Here is an 11214-nt window from a genome sequence, read left to right as displayed (position 1 = left end):
CTGTGATTGTACTAAATAGGTCCTGAACTGTGTACAGTAACGGGGAATCTCCAGTGCAGCTTGAAAGGCTTATTTAAAAGACATATATCAAAAGACATATATAGAAGACACGTGTCCTTATTTGCGTGATTTTTTTTTGTGTGTTCTATTTTATCTAAAAAAAAAAAAGCTGCACCAAACTAGACAGTGATGGCAGAAAAAATTATGCTTCCTTTATTGGAAGTGGAGACAACAAAATCAAAATATATTTTCCATGAGTATGTATTTTTTGCTAACTGGAAGAGAAGAAAAAAAGAAAACACAGAGAACCCGAGGCTTGGCTGCTGTGACTACATTGAGCTCATGTGCTGACGCACACAGCAGGCCAACTCACAGAGACAAATAGATAGATAGATAGATAGAGAGGAGAGAGGAGAGAAAGAGAGAGAGAGAGAGAGAGAGAGAGAGAGAGAGAGAGATAGAGAGAGAGAAATTGCTATTATAAGCCATGAAAAAACATGATCAACAAGTGTGCCATGTTAATTGCCCCAAACTCCCAATGCAGGTTCCTGCTCAACCACACCCCCACCTGCTGCACACAGGCTAGTGAGTCATTTGGCCTAAAACTGACTCCTCCTCCCTGATAGGACAGAAAAAAATACAGAAAAAAAACATCTACAAACATATTTAACTTACATGGCTGTAAGGCTGGATACTGACAAGTGATGTTTTGGTAGCCTTCATACAGTGCAGCCACTACAGAGGTTGTGTGGTCTGACAGAATGTCTGCCATAAGAAATAGATTTGAAGATGTGGAGATGACCAGATGGTAATTCTCCACACAAAGGCCATTTAAAAACGAATACATTTTCATTTGAAAACAATGGTTTGGCCATTTAATCACACTGAGATGCCGTTTTCAGTCATAGCTAATTTAGCTTTTTGAAAACACTCTCCAAAGTGGATAAATGTGAAAATAGCATTTTCGCATCACAGTGTGGACTGTAAAAATTGAGGCTTTTGAAAACGATGCCGCTTTTTTTATTCATTTGACAGTGCCTTTTATTGACATTGTCACAAAGTTTGAAAGAACCGCAAAGTTAATAAAAACCCAAGCAGAAATGTCGCAGGTTGAAGCATCTTACGTTTTACTTATTTGCAGTACAGAGACGTAAGCATTTTCAGACATTTCAGTGTGGATTAGTGACTTTTGTGTAATTATCAAACACGATAATGTGGATGTGAAGCATTTTTATATGAAAATTGTGGCTATAGCCTAAGTAAAATGTTAGTGGGATTCAGCAGAGGGCCCCCATAGAAAGTGGCATGTACAATTACAACTGGCACCGTTTGCAGCCCTCAAAGTTCAGGATACATGATTTTATAACACCCAATCCAACAATTTTTAAAACATGCCTACAACTCCAAGGACACATGGGGTGACACATTGTTACAGTATAACCAGACTAATTATAGAAAGACCCTTTTACAAAGCTACCCAAATTCAGCTGTAATCAGCTGTTTTTTGAACGTGCAAGTTCCCACTCTTCTGTCTTTCCCATTGTTGTTGCCAGACGAGATTAAGGTGGTATATTTGTGTCCCTTGTCTGTGTGAAAAACCACATAGTCAGCAGCTGATTCACATCTTTCATTGGATGCTCACTGTGTTCCCTGCAACCAAAACAAACATGCATGAATTACATCTTTCTGGGCCTACATTGTACTCTGGGGAGAAGATAAGTTGAAGTCAGTTTACTTGGGGTGGGGAGAGGTTTAAAGTTAGTTCTATCTGATGTGTGGATGAGGTATAGATGTGAGCAGGAGGGTTCACCATGACATGCCCACAGACATGTGCCGGACAGCTTTGTTCAACAAGTCAGGTAGGTAGCACCTGACAGTGTTTTTGACTGGTAGTTTAGAGTTTCTTTAGGATGGGCCGGGTTCAGTCTCCACCAGTGTTTGGAGGAATTTTACAGGAGAAGTCACTCGGCATACAGAAACAGCTGATCCTCTGCTTCTCTAATAGCTTTGATAAAATTGAGTGATTATATTACTCTGGTGACAGTTTGGCCTTCTTGATCGTAGATCTCTGTGCAGATGCATAATCCATCTGGCTCTTGGGTGGCCTGTCTGGAACACTTTATTCTCCAGCTGGATTGCAGAAAAAACTCAAGAACATAGCAGATAGCAGACTCAGGGAGCTTTTATTTTTCTTTCATGCCACAGCAGGGGATTACAGTGTGACTACCTTTTAGTGAATGTTGCTTTCTTAAGTACACACTCTGACAAACACATTCACAGTCATATAATACCTCTTTCATGAGGTTTTAGATTTTTATCACCGCCCGTTTTGTTCTGATTCTAGTCATTTTGCAACCTTGTCCTGTCTTTTTGTTATCACCCTAACATGTCTTTATTGTTTTTATTTTCTTTAGGTGGCTTCTGATTAGTTGCTATATTTAAAAACAGCCTGTTTCTTTGTTCCATTGTGAAGGTTTTATGTTAAAGTTTAGCCTTATTACCAAATTACTTGTTCCCATCTTTTTCCACTTTGTTTATTGATATTGTTTATTGTTTATTGCTTGCCTAGTTCCTTATTTAATTTATAGGTTTGCTGATCTTTGACAGGTTTTGACAGCAGATTTGCAATTATGGATTTTCCTGTTGTGACCATTTCTGCAAGTTATTGCCTATTGACTATGATTTTTAGATGTAGCCCAGTAAACATATCAAGGTCATGCGATATGATTTGTCTCAACTTTATTAACCCAGAAGTTTTATACACACACACACACCCACACACACACACCCACACCCACACCCACACCCACACCCACACACACACACACACACACACACACACAAACACAAAAACACACACAATACACTCCAGACCAGCTCCCTAAGCGAGATAGAACAGCTTGTTAATATAAGCCACAAAAATAAGCAACAGGTGTGCCATGTTAATTGCCTATTCCACCATAGTCAACACAATAACAATCTTGACATACCAGAACTTATTTCCAATCACTTGTTTAAGCACATTAACAGATGTCATCAAAATGAGATTTTGTCAAAAACAAAAACAAATGAAGAATTCTTTGTTGTATCCATGTGCTCATATAGCTGGAATGCTTTCCAAAGTCTTGTTGTCTTGTTTCCAGTACATGACAGTGAAAGCCATCATCTCCAAATGGGGAAAACTTGGAACAATGGTGATTTTTTCCAGTAATGTGGGAATTGGCCAGTCTACCAAAATATTTCTTCACCAACCCACTGAAGACTCACCCAGGATTACATTTAACAACCCAAACATCTAAAAACCAATGTTCATAAGTCACAATTACAAAGAGACTGTGCAAATATGATATCCATTAAACATTTGCCAGGGAAACATTTAATGTTTGTCAGTGTGCATATTTTTTATCTGAGGATTAAAAAAGGATTTGCAAATATAAGAAATGACATTTTAACTTGTAAATTTGAATTGTGGATAAGATAGACATGAATTTAATGTCAATATGGACATACATACCTTATATATGATTAATGGCTAATAGGAAATTGCATTGTGTAACCCAGCTATTAGGTTTCCACAAGCCAGTGCACTCTTAGCGCCAGCCTGAAGCCCAGATAAATAGGAAGGGTTGCGTTTGGTAGGGCATCCAGCGTAAACCTTCTGAATCAAATATGAAAATCACAAACCTAAATTCCATACTTGATCGGTTGAGGCCTGTGTTACCAATGACTGCCACAGGTATTGTTAGCCAACAGGGTACAGGTGAAAATTAAACTACTGTTGGTCAAAGGAGGAGAACGAGAGAAGGAAGATGTCTACAGAGATATCAGGAAAAGGAGAAGTGTAGGAGAGTGGAGGTTCGGGTTGGTACTTTAAATGTTGGTACTCTGACTGGTAAAGTTAGCTGATATGATGAAGAGGAGAAATATAGACATGTTGTGTGTTCAGGAGACCAAGTGAAAAAGGAGTAAGGTCAGGAACATTGAAGGTGGGTTTAAACCATTCTATCATGGTATGGAAAGAGAAATGGTGTAGGGGTGATTCTAAAGGAAGAGTTTAGTAAGACTGTAGGTGGTGAAGAGAGTTTCTGATAGGTGATGAACATGAAGCTGGAAGTTTGGTGATGATAAATTATGTTCCACAAGCGGGTTAGATGAAGTGGTAGAAGGTGTACCTAGGAATGAAAGATTGGTGATTGGGGCAGACTTCAATGGCCATGTTGGTAAAAAGAACAAAGGTAATGAGGGGGTGATGGGTAGGTATGGCTTTAAGGAGAGGAATGTGGAAGGACAGATGATGGTAGATTTCGCTAAAAGTATGGAAATGGCAGTGGTAAATACTTATTTTAAGAAGAAGGAGGAACATAGGGTGACATATAATAGTGGAGGAAGGTGCACACATGAGGACTATGTTCTATGCTGATGATGCAACCTGAAAGAAATTGAAGACTGTAAGGTGTTGGCAGGGGACTGTGTAGCTAAACAGCATCAGATGGTGGTCTGTAGGATGGCTATGGAGGTATGCTAGGTAGGTACTTGGTGTGACATCTGGAAAGAGAAAGGAAGTCAAAAAGACATGGTGGTGGAATGAGCAAGTGCAGGAAAGCATATAGACAAAGAGGTTTGTGAAACAGAATCGGGATCGGCGGAGAAATTAGAAAAGTAGACAGGAGTGCAAGGAGATGGGGCAGCAGGTGAAGAGGGATGTGGTAAAAGCAAAGGAAAAGGCATATAAAGAGCTGTATGAAAAGTTGAACATTAAGGAAGGAGAAAAGGATTTGTACCGATTGGTCAGGCAGAGAGACCAAGCTGGGAAGGAAGTGCTACAAGTTAGAGCAATAAATGATGAAGATGGAAATGTGTTGACTAGTAAGGAAAGTGTGTTTAGAAGGTGGAGAATAAGGGAGATGTGCAGACCTGCAGTAACTACAGGGGAATAAAGTTGATCAGTCACACCATGAAGTTATGGGAAAGAGTGGTGGATGAGGCTGAGAGAAGAGGTAACCATCTGTAAGCAACAGTATGGTTTCATGCTAAGGAAGAGCACCAAGGATTCAATATTTGCTTCAAGAATGTTGATGGAGAAGAATAGAGAACCTTAGAAGGAGTTTAATTGTGTGTTTGTGGATCAGCGTACCACAGGGTGTCGAGAGAGGAGTCATGGCATTGTTTGAGGAAGTCAGGTGTGGCAGAGAAGTATGTGAGGGTGGTGCAGGACATGTATGAGGACAATGTGACAGTGTGCAGTAGGAACAACATACTGGTTTAAGTTGGAGGTGGGACTGCATCAAGGATCGGCTCTGAGCCCTTTCCTGTTTGTAGTGGTGATAGACAGGTTGACGGACGAGGTCAGACAGGAGTCTCCATGGACTGTGATGTTTACGAATGATATTGTGATTTGTGGTGAGAGTAGGAAACAGGTTGAGAAGAAAAGGTGGAGGTATGCGCTGGAGAGAAGGAGAATGAAAGTCAGTAGGAGAAAGACAGAGTACATGTGTGAATGAGGGGGAGGGCAGTGGAGTGGTGCGGTTAAAGGAAGAAGAGGGGGAGAAGTTGGATGAGTTTAGGTACCTGGGGTCAACAAAGCAAAGTAATTGAGAGTGTGTTGGAGAAGTGAAGAAAAGAGTGCAGGTGTGATTTGTGATAGAAGGGTATCTGCAAGAGTAAAAGGTAAAGTTTATAGGACTGTGGTGAGACCTGCTATGTTGTATGGATTAGAGACAGTGGCATTGACTAAAAGACAGGAGGTGGCAGAGTTCAGAAATTCAGAAATCAAAGGATTTTTTATTTTCTTTGAAACATCTGTAAGACCCGCCCAAACCCAAAAGTTTTATACTTATGCTTCTATAACTAGTTGGTAAAGCCATTATGTTTGAAGGTAGTCCATCTCTTTTGCTTGTATGATACCTCCAGAACAAATGGTTGGTTACAATGCTTTGTAAAATTAATATATAGAATTTTTATTGCAATCATAAAATGAACTTAGATTTTCAGAATTGATTCTCAGTGTATTGTCAACATAGTCTGAAGACAAACTCTTCATATGAGCATTAGAAACTTACCAATATATTGCTGCAATTTTTTTTTTATGTTTCTGTAGCCCTCTTCAAATGAGTTTTAATCTGGCCTTCTCAGCAATTTCAGAAGGATGTCCAGCTCTTGTTATTGTCAATGTTGTGCCATATTTTCTTTACTGAGTTGACTTAATTTTTGTACAGTGTTTCATGGAAAAATTGAATGCCTTGGAATAGATTTTTTCAACAATGAAATTCTGTTTCTGAATTGTAATTTTTTTGAGGCCTATGGCTTTTCTGGTTTTATGCCAATTAAACATACATCCGGAACATTCTGTAGAAACACCTGTACTTTATTTGCAGTTAAACTGTCCCTAAAAGCCATTCTGTTTGTTTTTCACTTGATTTATATATGTTGTATTTGACAATAGCCTTTTCTGTGACTACCTACAATTGTAATAGAGTCTCTCATAATACAATTTATTGTCTAGAAAACAAATCTACAATTGATATTTCACCCAAGATATCAGATATATTTTAAATATAATAATTTATTGAAAGAACAAACATTGATTTAACCAAATGTAATATATAATTGGAAATTATTTAGCAATGTGAAGTGGACAAAAGATCTGAACAAACACTATGCTAATACTGTGTATGTCAGGTTGAAAAAGGTTACAAAGTCATTGCTATGACACAGTGGTAAATTTAACCAAAAATGTCCAGACTACCAGAGAGCGTCCAGAAAGTCAGACTTTTGTCTGAGATTTAAAATTGGTTGAGTGTTTGTAAAATGCATATTTACCTATCATTGTAACCAGTAGATAAATCTTTTTCCGTTTTGTAACTGATCCTAACAGGGCCAAGGTCACAGCAAGGTCAAATGTTTTCAATTGTCTTCAAACTTCTCTCCAATATCTTTCTTCCTACTATATGAATATACATAAAAAAAAATTCTAACACCCAAAAATATAACAAAAAGCAGTACACATGGAGGTGGAAAAATCATCATCATAAAAAGTTTTATGTTCTAAATTGGTTTTACTATTCTTCTACAGTTACTAAAAACAGAAGAGGAAACTAACTTTTAAACATGTACATACAACTGACAAGGTTATTTGTGACATTTGAAGATGTTAAACCCATTGTTAGGTCTCATCAGGCATTAAGCCAGAATGATTGATCAATTGAAGTTTAGGTGTGATCAACCTGTACAAAACACATCAAAGCCATCTAAACTGAGTTCACAAAACTTAATACCCCCCTAATCTGCACCACTATGAATGTATCAGAAATGCTAATAAGCATATAAACAAGATTGAAAGATGTACACAGAGGCAGAGAAAGAACGAAGAAAAGCAACAAAGTGATCATTGCATCAGATTGCATCAGAGTGTCATTGCATCAGATCTCTGGTTTGAAAAATACCAAATAAATACAGTGTACACTTTACACTAAATGATGATGTGCTACAAATGGGCGGTGCAGTGATTTTTGGAATAAGGGACCCTGAAAAGCTGACTTTACACTACCAAAGCCTGCAGACCAAACAGCATAATGGTAAGTATTATTCGCATATACATACTTGTATTTAGAAAATCTTTCCTATGTGTAAATATGTTTTAATGTTTACCACTACTGCTAAAAATGATTCTTTTGCCATCATCTTTTACCTGCAAAGAGTCTAATTTTATAAGACGTCTTTATATGCACAGCAAGTATAAGTTTAGTTTATTCTTTAAAAATGAGGACAGGTATGTATTAAAGATTAACGTTTATTGGCTAATGTATCAGTTATTAGTGATTTTATATACCTGTAGCATTGGTTCATTTTGAATGCATTTTTATTAAGTTCCATGGTTACTTCTTTAAGGTTATATTGGATAATTAAGACTTGTATTTTAAACAAAAAAGGGGTTTACTTGAAACATTCTATTGTGTGTTTCAATAAAGAAAGTATAAGGGTTCACCAGAGGGTTACCTAAGGTTCCTTAAGTGTCTAGCCATAGGCAAATTATGCTAAACACTAAATTACTTGAAGTATTACCAAATTTGTTTATTCAGAATTTTAAGTAAGAATGCATAAAATGGACTATAATTTTTTTTAGTCTTAATGCATATTTGTTTTCCAAGTATCATAAATCCTTATACTCAATAAAATTGATAAAGTAGAATAAGAAAAAAGTAAAGGTTAAATTAGTGCTGCAAAATACTTTACCGCTATTGTACTTTTTTGAGTTTGAGTCTTTTTCTAATTTTTCTGATAGTGAAAATGATAGTGATTCTGTTGTAGGATTTGACATAGAATAGAACAGAACAGAACAAAACAGAAGAGTTCATCAAATGAGAAAACTTATAGAGTTTCTTAATTCTCTGGTTGTTTAGTCATAGGCAAACTATATTTTATGTATCAGATTATTTACAAAATATATTGAAAGTTAAATGCCACCAATTTTGTCAAATCAGTTTTTTCAAATAACTATGCATATAATAAATTATAATCTTGTATTATAAATCTTGTCTGACATAAACTCATAAACTCTCTCTCATAAAGTCTTTTCCATTATACCACAGATCTTTGTGATCATTGCCAGAGGTGTTATAATGGCACAAATGTGAAAAAGGATTACGTTTCGATAAATACATTACTCAAGAGCTCTGCTTTAAAATTTAAGCGTGTGCTTTGCAACACGCAGTTTTTGTAATAATATGATTCATATTTTACATAAAGAATTCATGTTAATTTTAGTTGCAAAGAATAAATCACTTACAATTATAAAAAGCAATTATATTTTCTATATTATTCAGTATATATTCAATGTTTTAATGTAATATTGTAATTGAGGATATTTAGATATAAATGCACATTTGTATTCTTAATGTCTGTGAACTTAATGAGTCTACTCTTTCTTTAAACACTCACTTAACTTTTAAGTAAAGTTTTAAAACTTTTAAAGGATTTTTAATTCTAGATTTGAACACATTTTTTAAATAAATTCAAACAATAAATAAATTAAAACATCCCACTTTGTATTCTAAATAATGGAATATGCATAATGCATTAATTGTATATAGCTAATCGGATCTTATCATATTACAACTAACCAGGATTGAAAGATTAAAGATGATTAAAGCCGATACACCTGAAAGTATCTGAATATTTAGTTTTATAGATTTTATTTATATATATATTTTTTTTATATTATTTTGACAGTCATTTTAGAGCAGATCTAATTAAAAGCATTTAATGAATGTCATGATATTGAATATGGAACTACATGTGACAATACGAAATGTTAATTTTATCCTTTGCTTATGTGTAAATATCTACAAAGTAGAACAGATGGTCATGTATTTTTATGGTGCATCTCAGCTGGAATGGATTTAAATGCAAAGGCTTTTTAATTGTGTTTATTTAGAATTTGGGTAATTTAACTTTTTTTTTGTTTACCTTAATATGCAGTAAATACATATAAATATGCATATACATTGTTAACATACACTTAATCATTTTAAAGGTTGCTCTTTAACAGGGAAAAATCTTATCCCTTATGGTAATATATTGTATGTCTAATTTGGCCAAAATGGATTTAATAACCATTGCACAAATGTATACCCACAAAAATAGCAACAGAACTACAAAAAAACTTTATGCATTGTCTAGTAGTTTACACCTGCATTAACATGAATTTACAAACCATAAATGTACTGTAAATATATGTTTATACAACAAACAATTATCTTTGTGTCTGCAGGACAACTGTTCCAGTTTCCTCACTCCAATATTAGAGAAATATTACCTCTCACCAATGTATGGTCTGGAATTTTCAATTGGCTTCATTGGAAACCTTGTGGTGGTCCTAGGCTATATATTTTGCCTCCCTGCTTGGAAGTCCACAAATGTGTACCTGTTTAGTTTGTCTTTGTCTGATTTGATCTTCCTGTGCACTTTACCTGAGCTGTCATATAACTATGCTTTCAACCAGAAGAAATTTAATTCTTCACTGTGTGTCATTAATCGCTACATCCTTCATGTAAACTTGTACTCTAGCATCCTTTTTATGATGTGGGTAAGTGTGGACCGGGTCTTGTTGCTGTGTCACCCACAGCGAGAACACATCCTGTTGAGTCTCAAGGCAGCATTATGCATCACCATCTTGAACTGGATCTGGGTGAATGCTCAAATTGCTCCCCTCATTGTCTTCATTATGCAGGACTTGGAGGAAAATGGTTGGACTGTGTGTCGTGATTTTGCGAGCCTGGGAGTGGCCAGAGTTACTCTGATCTACAGCATAGTGCTCACCATAAGTGGATATGTGGTGCCCCTGACTGCTTTGTTTCTATCATCCCAAAGGATGGTTGCTGTACTCAGGAAAAGACAGGAGATGCGCGGCACATCCTTTCAAAGACCAGTAAAAATTGTGAGGTCGGCGGCAATCATGTTTCTAGTGTTGTACACACCCATTCATGTAATGAGGATTGTTCGTATCGTGTCAAGGATTCCTGAATTAAAATTGTCTCCATGCGTTGTAGACTACATCAATGCGGTTTTCATAGTATCAAGGCCAATTGCGTATGCTCACAGTGCCGTCAACCCTGTGTTTTACTTCCTTATGACAGACAGCTTTAAAGAAACACTGCAGGACAAGTGGAGGCAAGTGAAAAGGATATTAATGAGCAAAACATAAGCAACCTGTCTGACCTATCAGGCATTAACAGCACTAAAATTTGTGTACATTTATTTACAGATAGCTGAGAGATTAAATGAATCCCGCATACATTGTCTCAGAAAAATGGCTAAAACATTTTAATACACCTTGACATAGATGGATTGACCTGTCTAGGACTCTTCTGGAGAGATATTTACTCGGTGATGGTAATTTGTGAGCAGTTTATTTGCCATATATTGCTATATTCTGTAACTTATTTATAAAAAATTCTAGTAATTGGTAAAAAAAAAATAAAAATAAAATAGGGAATTGTAAAATACGTTTTTTTGTGGATATGTTCCTTTAGGGGGCGCTATTGTCTTAGCAGTAAAATACTATTATTTCACTAGAATGTCTGTTGTTATTACTGAATACTGTATGTATGAATAAAATGGTCATTTCTTCGATATAATTTTGTATTAATAGAGTTTCTATTTCAGTGAAATCCTGCAATAGAGCAATAATATTTCAATAAATATATAACATCAGAA

At 35.9% G+C, this 11214-nt stretch overlaps 1 pseudogene across 1 annotated transcript; it reads left to right on the top strand.

The window, feature by feature from the left end:
- The first annotated feature begins 7482 nt into the window (after nucleotides 1-7482).
- LOC310717081 (succinate receptor 1 pseudogene) lies at nucleotides 7483-10702 on the top strand (annotated as a pseudogene). The gene is made up of 2 exons (XR_014538253.1): nucleotides 7483-7574; nucleotides 9770-10702. The product of XR_014538253.1 is annotated as a succinate receptor 1 pseudogene (transcript).
- Nucleotides 10703-11214: the final 512 nt, after the last annotated feature.

Source organism: Silurus aristotelis (genome assembly GCF_946808225.1).
Source record: "Silurus aristotelis genome assembly, chromosome: 22".
Lineage (NCBI taxonomy): Eukaryota > Metazoa > Chordata > Actinopteri > Siluriformes > Siluridae > Silurus > Silurus aristotelis.
This window is presented reverse-complemented; position numbering and strand designations above follow the sequence as displayed.